The sequence below is a fragment of the Protopterus annectens genome, chromosome 6.part0 (genome assembly GCF_019279795.1).
Source record: "Protopterus annectens isolate FY-2018-M chromosome 6.part0, PAN1.0, whole genome shotgun sequence".
NCBI lineage: Eukaryota > Metazoa > Chordata > Ceratodontiformes > Protopteridae > Protopterus > Protopterus annectens.
The window spans coordinates 452215882-452225586 of record NC_056737.1 but is presented as its reverse complement, the minus strand read 5'-3'; positions in this window follow the sequence as shown (position 1 = coordinate 452225586).

Genomic DNA, 9705 nt, shown 5'->3' with positions numbered 1-9705 from the left:
GTAGCAGCTCACCTTGGACTGCTGGGATTCAGAATGTTTCTGTACCTAGATGACTGGTCCCTGATTGCCCCATCCAGGCATCTACTTCTACAGGAAAGGGACCACTTTCTCCACTGTGTGCTCACCTAGTAATCACAGTCAACTACAGCAAATTGCAGCTCACACCTACGCAGAATCTGTAGTTTATAGGTGCTCGTCTAAACATGGTCACTCAGATAGCCTCTCTTCCACCTACACAAATTCAGATACTCAGATCCCAGGTCAAGAAAGTGATCTTGCACTCTTCTTTTCCAGCACAACTAATCTTATAAGCCTTGGGATCCATGGCAGCAACTATCACCATAGTTTCTTTAGTCAGGTTTCACATGCAGACTTTATCGGTACAATTGTCTATTCTTCAGCAGCCTTTATTCACCCCCGTCAAGATTACTCAGTCTTGCAAAAATATCTTTGGTGGCTTCACTCAGATTAAGTTTTTCTAGGCTGTCCATTTGTTTGCACTACTTGGGAAGGACAGTCCAAGGTAAGTGGACTCCAGAGATCAAGATGCACATCAGTGTTCTGGAAATGAGAGCAGGCCTCAGATGGACAATATATCTGTTGTCTGGTAAATCAACAAATAACGGTCAACCAGATCTTACCCTCTCTGTCGAGAAGCACTGAGAGTATGGCAATGGACAAACTCTTCTGGCCACTTTTTTCATAGCAGAGCACATACTGAGGAAAGCCAACATGATTGAGGACAAACTAAGAAAGACCATTCTGATGCTTCATGAGTGGTCTCTCAATGTCAAAATGGTGGAGATAATTTTCCATAGATGGGGTCAGCCATGCTGTGACCTTGTCTCATCTCTGCTCAGTAGCAAGTACAGCAGGTTCTTTGATCTGATGTCTCCAATGGGGGAGTCACTGAGTGGTGCTCTAGTCCATGACTGGCCCTCCGTTTTTCCTCTGGCTTACCATCCTGTTACCTCTCATCCCCAAATTTCTACAAAATGCATACTGGCTGAAGAGCACAGTTATCCTCACTGCACCATTTTGGCCTTGTCAAATTTTGTTTCTTTTCCTCTGTCCTCATCTTCTACATCCACCCTGGATATAGGATCCCAATCCAGACCTCCTGGCTCATCCAACAGGGATAACTCATCCAGACATTACAGGCCTCAAACTGACTGCACGGTTTCTCCAGTTCCACTGATTGCTAGACAGCCCAGGCTTTCCTCCCCGGGCCATCATATTTTATTCTCTTCTCAAAAGGCTTCTACTAGAAAGATTTACAAAGGCAAGTGGAAGAAATATGCATTTTTGCCCTTGAGGGATCTGAACCTCATTTCAACCCCTATGCCAACTGTATTTGTCTTTTTAGCTTCAATTTTCAATGAAGATGCTAGTTTTTCTACTATTAAGGTCCAGCTGGCTGTCACTTCAAACTAATATTTAGGTGAAAATAATTCTTCTTTTGCTTCTTCTAAATTATGCAAAGCTTTTCTCAAATGAACTTTTTAACTTAGAACTCCACTAAAGGATCCTACTCCTCCTTGGATTTAACTATCCTACTTTAAACTCTGACATTTATAAATGCTTTGTTGATGACACCTTCCTTATTTGGTGTGGTATTGTTAATAGTTTGAATAATTTTATTGAGTACCTACAGTCTATCACTAATTTATTTTGAGTTTTAAATCAACTTATTCTGCCATTAACATAAATTTATTTTTATTTATTTTGCATTTGTTTACTAGGAAATTCCGACAGAACACAAGTCCTTTTTCAGCGGAGGCCCTGGGAGAAAAGCTCCACATAAAAAAGCTAATACAACACAAGTGCAATTAATATATAACAAACACAGCAGAACACAGTTAAATATACAATGTGAGACACATGGCGTAATTAAACATAGTACTAGATATAATTTGTGTTTATATGTACAGTTAGTAAGATTGAATCAAATATGGTATCAGCATTAGAAACAAGTAGGTTAATCAGGAGACATACATGGACATATCCAGTTTTTAGATAGATACGTTTTTAGTAAAAGTTTAAAATGAGGTGAGGTTGTGGTGGATATTATACTGGGAGGTAATGTATTCCAGATTTTAGCTATACAGTTGAAGAAGAGGGATTCCCCAGCCTGATTATTGGCAGTGGAGAGTTTTATCAGAGATTTATTATTGGATCGCAAAGTTCTTGCACTGGGTATGGTTGTAGTTGATTTTGCGGTGCAGGTGTCTTTTCTTTCTGATGTAGTAATTTGTAGGCTGTGGTTAGCTGGGTGTAAAGTAGGAGTTGAGGAAACTCAAGCCACTTGAGCTACCTGAGGGCCATTGATGAGACCTGGAGTTTCAGTTGGTTGCAAATCTAGCAATTTTATTATAACATGTTTCAAGTTTTGCAAAGTCATACTTCCTAAGGTTGGTGAGAATTGGTGATGCATACAATAGAGTTGAGATCAAGTGTGTTTGAGCCGTTGTGGCTTTTGTGTTGTTCGTGAAGTAAAGTTTATTCCTATACAGAGTACCTATTTTTTGTGGACTTTTTATGGTTTGAGATATGTGGAAATCAAATCTCATGTTATTGTCTATTTCAACTCCTAACAGCTTAGTATAGACATTGGGAGAGATTCTGGTTTGGTTGACAGATTTGATAGTGAATGAAAAGGGGACTGTTGTAATTTTGTTTGGATGAAACAGCATAAGTTTCATTTTGTTGTAGTTCAGGATAGGGTGGGAGTTTGTTAGCCAGGTTTTGATTGCAAGAAATGAGTTTTGGGTGAGTACTTGTAATTCTTGGATAGTAGGGGCAACACAAATTACTGTGGAGTCGTCAGCATACTGAATTACAGATGCTTGTGGGACTGAGGTGTGGAGGTTATTGGTGAATAATGAGAAAAGGAGGGGACCTAGTATGGAGTCCTGGGGGACATCTATGGTGGTTGTTAGAAGGGTTGATAGATCTCCTTGCCATTGTACTGCTTGCTGGCATCCAGTCAAATAGTCTTGGAACCAGTCAATTGCAGACTGAGAAACGTTTAGTAAAGAAAGGATGGTTAGGAGTTTGCTGTGGGAGACTATATCGAAGGCTTTCAATAGGTCTAAGATAATAGAAGAAACATATTTGTGATTGTTTCTGTGTTGGTTTATTGTGCTGATAAAAGATAACATGGCAGTGGTTGTACTGTGGTATGGATAGAAACCATGTTGTGACTGAGTTAATAGGTTATTTGTTTGCAGGTAGTGCATAAGCTGTGTATGGACAATTTTCTCTAATATTTTGGACAGTGGGGATAAGATAGTGATAATGTAGCAATACCTTATTTTTCTGAAGAAGAGATGAATAGAATGCAGACTAGACATACAACTACAAAACCACAAATCAGATATCAGATTAAATATAATACTCATACCAATAAAATTAAAGATATCATCAAAGCAAATTGGTCTATTTATGCTCCTCTGAGAAAATTAAAGAAATTAAAGGTCAATATCCCAATTATATACATAAGAGAGAAAGACACTTAAGGCAGCAACTTTGTTTTAAAAATTTCACTATTTCATCTAATATTACTATAACAACAAAAGGTATTGTTCCATGTTATAATTGTCAATATTGCAGTTAAATAACTAAGAACACTGAATGTAAACACCTTATAACTAATAAAATCTTTATTTTTCAAAATGTTGCTACTTATAAAACTAAAAATGTGATTTATTTGGCTACCTGTGAAATATTTACTTGTTTCTATGTAGGAAAGTTACAAGTAAAGTGCTAAAGAGCATTTGAAGTAAAGTAAAGTTAAGGTACAATGTTAAAAGAACAGATTTCATAGCATCTGTCAGATATATGTAGAAAGACTGAAAGCAATGCCTTAGCTAAACTCATTTTAAATATTGATGATAGTCATACGTTTTCTTTTAGAGCAATTAATGTTATAAATAAGAATGATAGTGGAGGTGGTATAGTTTTAAAACACTGAATGTACTGAATATAAATGGATTAATTATTTCTGGGTTGATATATATATATATATATATATATATATATATATATATATATATATATATCCAGGACTAAATTACACTGTAGTATTAAACCTGTTTTAAAGAAGAGGTCCTTAATTGTTTAATAAATATTTAATTGTTTTAATCTTTAATTATTCTATTGTTAAATTAGGCTGTGATTAGTTGATGTTATGACTGATTTTTACGGTGGCATATAAGAAGCAACTGGGTTCACTGTAGTTGTTATAAGCATTGATAGAAAGTTGTCTCTAAAACTTTGTAAATAAAGGGAAAGAATTTGTTTGCACAGTTTTAACTATTTATTCTAAGTCCCATTGTTTTGTTACTAAAATTAACAACATCCTTGATTGTGTGGGGGCCCCACAAAAGCTGCTGCTTGTCGGGGAAAATGAAGAAAAAAAAATGTATTAATTTTCTGTTTGCACTCTTTAACATGAACAGGACTGTGATATGACCCTGTTAGGATAAAACTTATAATGAACATGAACAAGGAAAGCACAAGGCAGATCAGCAGCCCAGTATGACTGATTTCAGTGCAAACCTTGTTTTATAAGGAGAGCTGATGCTTCCAGTCTTTGGAGACGGTTTTCTTTTTCAGGGAGTATAACTACTGGCAGAACACCAGATACTATAACTCTCAACTTCTTTGTTCAAAACTTATGGGCAAAACCAAAAATAATAGCAGAATAAAGGCTCAAAATCAGAAACACATCTTAAATATTTCTCTAATTCACTTAAAAGGTAAATAGAGTAACACATTTTGTATCAGCATGCATTTTTGGACAATAAGAAGTATAAAACTCTGATCTCTTGATTTACTGACTGTCTGTAATCCTGAATGATTTACCAGCAAACCAAACTTTTTACTAGGGACAGTAGAAAATTATGAGGTGAAGTTAGAGACAGTGAAAGGTATGCATTACTCTTAAATAAAGTAAATAAAAATGACTTAAATCCTGCTACTGTTTGATGACTGCTAATCAGCAGACACAGATCTGGTATGATAGTACCGGTGTTGCACCATGTATTGCTATTTGCTGAAATAAGTTTAAAACTAGTATTGCCCTGGCTTATCCATGTGTGTGTGTGTGTGTGTGTGTGTGTGTGTGTGTGTGTGTGTGTGTGTGTGCGTGTCTGTCTGTGTGCGTGTGTGTATGTGTGCGCGTATGTGCATGTCTGCGTGTGCGCGCACGCGCGCGCGCGTGTGTGTGTATATGTATGTGTGTGTGTGTGTGTGTGTGTGTGTGTGTGTGTGTGTTTGTAAAACCACTGACTTTTATCTGTGCTTACACCCAATAATGCATGGGCACATATATCAGTAAAAATGTAATTAACAACTAATTATATTTCAAAAGTAAGGCATAAAATATATCACAGAACATTCACTTATATGTTCTAAGAGTCTTCTGGCCCCTACTCCCCAGACTGTATAAATAGATTTTGACTTAGATTTAGTGCTGGCTTCTGCTCTCAACTGTACCCATTCTAAAACCAGCCCTATTCGGAGGTGTGTGTACAGAAGTTTTCTGTAGGTTTTGGGAGAGGCTGGGGATTGTGTGGTCATTACTTCTTTAATTTGTATCATAGTCAAACCTTAGAGGTGTGTGCAGGAGGGTATTATAGCTTGTATTTGGGCTAGGGACAGTGTAGTCTTTGTTTCTTTTACTTTTCTCACAGACCCCAGAGGTGTACAAAGAAGGTTACTGTAGCTTATGTAGGGGCAGTGTACTGTCTGGAGCAACACAAGTTTCACTTTCCTCACAATCACAAATCAGGCATTTATACAGGTGGCTGCCTTTGGAGGTTAGGGGTGAGGAGGCATGTTATGTATATGTATAATGGCAGCCACTTGAAATACATGACTGTGGCCATTTGAACCTCTGCTTTCATCCCAGTTTAACACCAGAGGGATGCACAGGCAGTGACTGTCTTTTTTTTTTTGGAAGGATTAAGGAGTCAGGCTTTATTTCCAGCTAGGATCTACATATCATCACAACAATTGACTTGTTTATTGTGAGCTACTATTTTGTCATGTTTAAACATTAAGCCTTGGGCACAACTTATGTCTTCCTTGAAAGAAAAAAAAGTACTTCTAAAACTCTTTTCTTGCTCATGATTTTTGTTTACGTCACCAGTGCAATAAAAGTTTGGGAAAAAGCTCCAAAATGCATACCAGAGCATCTACAACCGTATGGCTTCTGGGGTCTCTGACTTAATTGAGTTATTTTCTAAATGCTTATAACTGTGCTGTCTTGGTCAGGAAATGTGGATTGAAAGGATGCAAGGAAAACTAGAGTTGAACAGCAACACTGAATTTCTTTCCTTAATCATAATTTCTGTTCACGCCATCATGGGATGAAAAGGTTATGTGAAAAAAAAAGACTTTAAAATGCACATCATGGATATAGAAAGTTACACCTTCTTAAAAAAAGACAAAATGTAAGAAAAGGAAGTAAAAGAAATGTGCATGGTGTGGGAGCCCAAGATGGGGAGAAACATAGGGGAGCACTGGAGGATGTGTGTGCATGTGTGTGTGTGTGTGTGTGTGTGTGTGTGTGTGTGTGTGTGTGATACATTACACAGTGCCTGAGGCACCGTTTCATTTAAGTCCAGTCCTGTACACAGAGCTGTTATAATGTATCATTGCTGCAACTAAATGCTAATAATTGTGAATGTTCCTTTGAAAAATGGACCAACATAGTGTGGTATACAGGCTTGTTGCAATCTAAGAGTAGCTACAAGTTAGTCTGTGAGTACTACTCCTAAATATTTGTAGCATGAGCTAATTGTTTGCTTAGGAGGGGTGGTAGTGACAGGATGATACTTAGACTAGAAGTATCCAGGGGCCCCCAACTTGACATTTGCTGGGTCCCCCAAAATGCTAACCCTGGCCCTGCATATATGACACTTATGCAGCTGCCACTTGGTTAAATGCTCATGCTTTTATTGCTCATAACAAATTGGATTTGTTTTCTAGAAACAGAGCTGCCTTTGGCTTCGCAGTACTCTGAAATATCCTTCCATGAGGACCACCCAAGGTTCATCTAGCTGGGGACTCTGTCCCATCATTTGAGGAATGAATGAAAATGAAAACATCACATAAAAAAGTTATGTACTCACCAGAACATTACATCCGTGTTGTCCATTTTCATTCTTCCTTAACTAACCATCCTCCTAATACCCTTCCCTTGCTTCTGCAGAGATCTAAGGGCTATAACTTTGGGAATTATTGTTACTTGTTTGAGCTCCAGTTCTTTTCCTTAATCCATACCTATATAAATACTGTTAAGGTATTATCTATTGTCTTATATAGGCAGCAAACCTGATCTGATGTATGTTAGGCTGGTAGGGCATTATGGGTAAAGGGAGGAGCTTGAGAGTCTCGATCTGAGAATCTGGAAGAAGCAGCCAAGTCAGATCCAATAACCATTGGTTGAGGAAGAATGAAAATGGACAACACAGATATAATGTTATGGTGAGTACACAACTTATTTTATACACAGATGGCATACTGCAATGTATGAGTTTTATATCTGGACCTGAGATCCTGAGAAATGTAGTTCTTCAGCTGTTCCAAATAAACCTTTTTATTTTCATAACATGATTCATCCCATATGAGTTTTCCATTTGATCTTAAACAAGTTTAATTGTATTCAAAATTACAGGCAGCTAAACTGAGGCTTACTTAGCTGGGAAAGAGCAGTGCTTTACTTACTAATGCCTATTGTGACTTGATCAGAAGAGTGAAGCCCCACAATGTAAACAAAATACAGCAATACATGAAACTCTGCATTAAAATGCACACAAAGATCTAGAACATACGTATAGCAGCAAAGTACTTTATTTCCTTGCTGTAAACCACAGAGTTTCAGGATTAAGATCCAAACTGCAGCAGTACAGTCTGGATCCTGATCCACAAGTGTGTTCCACACAAGAATAAAGCACTTTGCTACTGGAGTACTTCTGCCTCTTTGTATTGTTTGAATATCTGCTCTTATATTTGCATCTGCTGGAGTGGGTACGTAATTTACAATCCATTTGTGTCAAATGCAACATTTCCCACACCAAGCTTTATGTTTAATGGAGCTGTGCAGAGTAGTTTTAGAGAAACTAGATGATTGTTTGATGTTTGCCCCATTTTATTGGTTTTCAGGAAGAAATTGCCTAATAACATACACACACATAATACTCAGTATTTCCCTGACTGCATTTGTGGGAATAAAATGCAGTTTGCTAAATGCAGTAGTAAAACTGATTGAAGGAGTTGGTGCCTGGGGATGATTATCAAAGAAAGGGCCCTTCCCCTTTCAGCAGTATAAGAGAAGACACTGTGTAAGCTGTCTGTTGCATTTCTGTTAACAGACTTCCAACAGGGTGAGTATGAATTGCAGATTTCATTCTGTGCAGAGAATTGACCTCATTCTTTTAGTTGTTTTAAGCCACGTGTGCTCTGTCAGACAATTGGCTGTTTTCCCTTTATATCAATCAGTGGTGGGAGTGAGGGCTGTGCAGTAGTTACCCACCCACCAGTGCTGGTGTTAGACCACTGCATGTATGTGTTCTTCACTTTTATGCTAGCTCTGATGAACAGGTGTATAAAACAAGAAGCAGTGCTGGATATGTTCATTTCATTTACTTAACATGACAGCAGGTGCTGAAGCAGGCAGAACCAAGTGTCACCTAATATGTAAATTAGCATTATGGGTACTTGCTCTTAAAGTGGCGCTTTCACTTGATATTACATCCCTCCCTATAAGCTAGGAAAATATACATATAGAAACATAGTATTAACTATAGTATACTGCACTATACTAGGGTTGTCATATGGAATACAGGTCACATATTGAAGCATTCAGCTGAATCTATGATATACTGCATTTCACCTGAATACTGTATATAGTAGCTGTAATTATCAGGCTTTGCTATTAAAAGATCAATGTAGTCTCTTTGTTTTCTAGACATTTTAATAGGCTAAATCTAACAATTTTACAAGTCACTTGGTAGAGTAAGTCATAGCTGATTATGAAGACATCTCAAGGTAATGTTATATCATGATTTGAAATGTCAGGGAAGATAAGGAGAGTAGCTACGTTGGACAATGTCTCCTTCAGAACAGTTCTGGAACATATGTACACTCTGTGTGATAGACTTGTGTCAACATCTAGTGCAGATTGTCCGTGACAGGTAATCTCACTGATGCTTCAATTTATGTGCTAAAAACAGTCCCATCTTGTAAGAACATTTTCTATCACATCTCAGTAACTGTCCAACTTTGGTCTTAAATATACAGGATCTTTGGGTTATCAGCTTGTTTAATGACAAAAACTTCTTCTTGCTCTGTTTTTGTCATGTGAGTTTTGAATTAAGCAATCTCTCTTGAATGAAGTACAATCAATACTCTTGTCTTGTCACAGTAAGATTTCTGCTTTAATTGAGCTCTTTGCTGAATGCTGTGGTTGTAGCCATAACTGATAAACTTTGTAGGAAACTTTGTCTACATTGCCTGCCCCATTAGAAAATTAAAGTGTGATGGCCTATAGTGTGTTTCTGTACTCACTGTAAGTTTTACAGTAATCTTTTCTAATCTGGCAATAACATTTTTTTCAATGTTTTTACTGTCTGGATAACAGTGGATCTGATTACTATGTACCAAAATTTCCATTCTTGCAAACATGAACAAAATGGA